This window comes from Apodemus sylvaticus, chromosome 10 (assembly GCF_947179515.1).
Source record: "Apodemus sylvaticus chromosome 10, mApoSyl1.1, whole genome shotgun sequence".
Taxonomy (NCBI): Eukaryota; Metazoa; Chordata; class Mammalia; order Rodentia; family Muridae; genus Apodemus; species Apodemus sylvaticus.
The window spans coordinates 65,047,899-65,052,162 of NC_067481.1; positions in this window are offsets into that span (position 1 = coordinate 65,047,899).

Sequence of the window (4,264 nt, forward strand, 5' to 3'; positions counted from 1 at the left end):
TTAAATTCAGATTATCTGGCTTGGTGGCAAGTGCAACCTGCTGAGCCATCTTGGGACCTGAAACATTCTATAAGTCTTTATGATGCGTAAAGACTTCAGCGATGGGTGTGCCTCAGATCTCAGGGTTTTCTAATGCTCAGATTACGGATGTTTACCCATCTGTCAAATATCCCCTAGTCCAAAACATGTCTAACCTCGGAACCTCCTTTGATCCCAAGCTCTCCAGATGAGGAGTGCTCAGTCTGCACAGCGAACAGAATGCACCTATCAATGACGTTATAAAGCTCCAACCCAGAGTCCTCCCACGACAGCATCTGGTCCTGGAGATGACAGACTTGGGCTTACTTGCTAGCGTATGGCTTGACCTTTACCAGAGCAGAAGGCTTCAGAGGAGAGGCACCTCCTCAAGTCACACAGCCAGAGAACAAAGACAGTCCCTCACGTCAGAGCGCTTCTGGTCCCATACCATAGGAAGAGAGAAAGCAGGGACATAGTACCTGCCCTCCCAATTTCTCTTAAATGGATAGAAATGTGTGTGTGTGGAGGATTTGGTCCTGGAAAGGTTGGTTCTTCATGGAGTGTTGCTCGTATGTTGCTGTCTTCTCCCATAGGGAGGATCCTGGTTTAGAAAGTTGGAAGAAACAGGAGGCAGAAGGATCTGTGAGTTCAAGGCCAGCCTGGACTACAGAGTGAGTTCCAGGACAGCTATGAATACATAGAGAAACCCTGTCTCAAATACAAAACAACAACAACAACAAAAGGGGTTGGAGGAGGTTCTCCTGAGAGAGCTGATACCCTGTGCCAGTCTCATACCTCTAGGTCCTGTGGCCAGGCCTTTCCCTCCCGGAAGCCCTACATCCTCATCTCCTACAGGACTCCACAGGGCTCTTCATATGCCCCAGGGCATGTCTTCACGGGGGGGGGGGGGGGGGGGCGGGGGGGACCCTTCCTGGCCCCCACAAGCTCTGTGAGTCTCCACACCCCAGCCCTGGCCTCTCCCCTCTGCCCTCCCTGCCTCCCCTCTCCTCCTCCCTGCAATGCCCTCCTCGGCTGCTTCCCTTTCTTTCTCCCCTCTGCTCTCCTCTCTTCTCTGCCCTCTCATTTTCCTTCCCTCTCCTTATTCCTGCCACCTACTGACAGACTGCAGCAGGAACAGCCCTGCACCCCCAGCCCCAGCCGTTTCCATGGATCTGGGCCTAATACAAACAGCCCAGGACCCCCCACCTTCAGCCCGGCCTTGGGAGTAAGGTTGGGTGAGCAGATGAGGTCATTGCCACAGGCCCCCCAGCAGGCCAGCAGGCCTGTGAGGGGAGGAAGTGTTTGTTTGCTCTTGTTTCCCTGGCAACTTGCTGGACCCTTCCCCCACTCCCATTCCTGAGCAAGCCGGAAAAGCTGTGGATAGGACCACTGCCCCTTTCCAGCCCATGCCTTGCTGTGCTGAGATCCCAGGCCATTATCCTGGGCTGCCAGGAAGGGGCTGTAAACCTTAACACCACTTCCAGAGGTGGAGTTTGGAAAATGGAGACAAGACCATCTCTGCTCTGCTCGGGGCTGAGGATCAGCCTGAAGCTCCACCTGCTGTCCCTGGGAGGCAGCACCTCTTTGGGGGACCCTCTACAGAGGCAACAGGTTGGGGTCAGCTCCAACCTTCCAGGAGCTGAGCCCAACCATCCCTGGCAGGCAGTGGAAAGAGGAAGGACAGGGCAAAACAGTGCCCCAGTGTGGCCAGTCCCCAAGCAGCTACAGGGTCTCCAGGGTGCCAGTGTGCATGTCTGCCCCAGCCCTGCCCCACAAAGTCACTGGCAAGTCCTCTCCAGTTCTCTTGTGTGCCGAGGGATCATAGAGAATCTCACAGATAGAGCCCCCATCCCAGGTCAGACTAGGTCAACTCAGTCTCCACAAGGCTGGGGATGGGTGCACACAGGGTTTGTGTGTGTGCGCATGTGCAAGCAGGCTAGACTCCACCCCCAGGAATGACCCTGACCCAACCTGCTCACAACCTCCTACAGTCAGCATGCCCTCCCTTCCCCCTCCCTACCCTGACAGCAGCTCCTGTGGGAGCTTACCGTTAGCATGAGCGTGAGCGACCTGGGCCAGGAACTGGGGACAGTTAGGAAGCCTCTCGGGGTCCCCATGCTCCACAACACATCCAGGGCAACCAAAGACTTCCACAGTCTATACTGGTCCCAGTGTTCAGCCTCCTCTCCCTTCTCTCAGTCTGTTCTTCATCTACCTCCTCTTGTTCCCCCATCTCTCCGCTCTTCACATCTTCATTCCCCTGTCTCCTCTCCTCTCTACCTTCATCCCTGGTTCCTGAAGTCATCCCTACAGGCAAGGCGGGATCCAACCCAATACCTTCCCACTGTTGCACACTCAAGCCTTTCTGAGACATTACCTAAGTGCCTCCTTACCTAATCCCCCAGCCATCTCCCACACCAGCCAGCCCCGCTGGGAGGAGAGCCAGATGCCTGCCTCGGCCCTGTCTCAGCTCAGGGAGTTGCCGGTTGATTGCTGGCTGGCCCCTAGCACCTGCATATGCTAGGCTTGTGTCTCCACCTATGAAAGACCCTGGGGTCACACCATTGAAGAATCTGTCTCATGGGACCCACCCCTTCTCTGCGTTCACTTGCCAGCACTTGTGATTGGATACCCTGTTCTCTAAGAACTGCTGGGGAATCTCTTCTCCAACCAAGAGTGGGAGGTACCTTTTAGGAGCCAGGGTATCTTGGTCCACTTGAGGAAGTAACTCAGTGGGAGAGATCTTTCTTTCTGCCTCAGGGGTCATTGGGAGACCGTCCACTGAGAAGCTCAGACTGGGGTAGATCTAGATCTTCACCATGGGGGGGGTGTGGCTGTAAAAGGGAAAGACTGTGCAGGGGCAGTGCAGGCTGTGCAGGAGGTGAGCTACAGCCAGCATTGTGTCCCTACTACACCCATATGCACACAAACATGCATGTGGACATACATACATGCAGACACAATGAATCACATATACATCTGCACACATATATTCACAAAGGGACAAACCTATGGATTGGGCAGCCAAATAGAATCACAAGATACAAAGATGTGTGGACAGAGACATAGGACATGGCTCCCATGTGTGCATACACAAACACATATGGACACATATCCAGACACAGCCCCTCTGAACATGTATAGACACTTCTGGGCACACAGACTTCGACATACACATAGGTGTATTCGCATGGTCAAGTTTATAAACCCTGAAAGAACATCTAGATGCCCAGAGACCTTATGCATAAAAGAAATGGCCTTTATAGTGGCAGCCAAGATGCCAGGAGAGAATGATCAGGACCAGGGGAAGGCACATCTACATGCCCAGGTTGAAGCACATCAGTCTTGCACAGCGTCTGATCCTATTTGTCTGGCAACTTTGCACAGACTCAGCCAGAGCTCACAGGACTTGCCCAAAGGAAAGGCCCCATGAAACCTCTCAAAACCCCAGGAAGGAACTGCAACCCCCACCCCTGCTGCTTGTCAATCAGAGTCCTGAACTCTTAAGGGGAACATGGCTGCCTGGTGGGGGGGTCAGTCTGTGACCAGAGGCTCAGTGAAAGTCCAGCATAAACATCTTCCAGGAGGCAGGGCTATGGAGATGGCCATCTTGATCAAATAGCTAGTCCACAGTCCTTGGTGGGCAACCTCTACCCTGAAGCATAAGCCCTGGGGCAGGATGGGGAGCAGAACATAGACCTGTGCTAGAGGAGCCAGGAGGAGGCCACACAAGGTAGGTCACAGAGGCTGGGGAGAGGGAGGGAAGGACTGACAGCTAGGTGGCTACTTTGAGAGCACCCCAGACATAGGGCAGGAGGTCCCTCACCGTAAAACAGACAGAAAAGGGCTGTAGGAACCAAGCCAGAGGAGGTGTGGTAGCCAGAGGTGAAGGCTTGACAGGCCTTTTTCTTAGGCCAAAGGGTAGAGAAGGCTTCTTTAGAGTGCCTCAGCTCCCAGGCAGCCTTGATAGTGCAGGCAGAGAGAAACCAGGGGTCTGGGGGGGGGGGGATCAGTCTTTCAGAAGTTAGCAAGTCTCTTTGCCTTAAGTCCTCAGAAAGGGCCCTCCTTGTCCTCCCATTCCCCCCTTCTCCCTCCTCCTCCTCTCATGTACTCCTCTTCCCCATCGCCAGGTCCTCCCTTCTCTCCCCCATCCAGGCCTTACCCACACCTTCATCCTCCCGTCTTTCCAGTTTCCCCAGAGCCTCTGTGAAAGCAGCAGACTTAGGTTGTCTATAATTTAAAATAC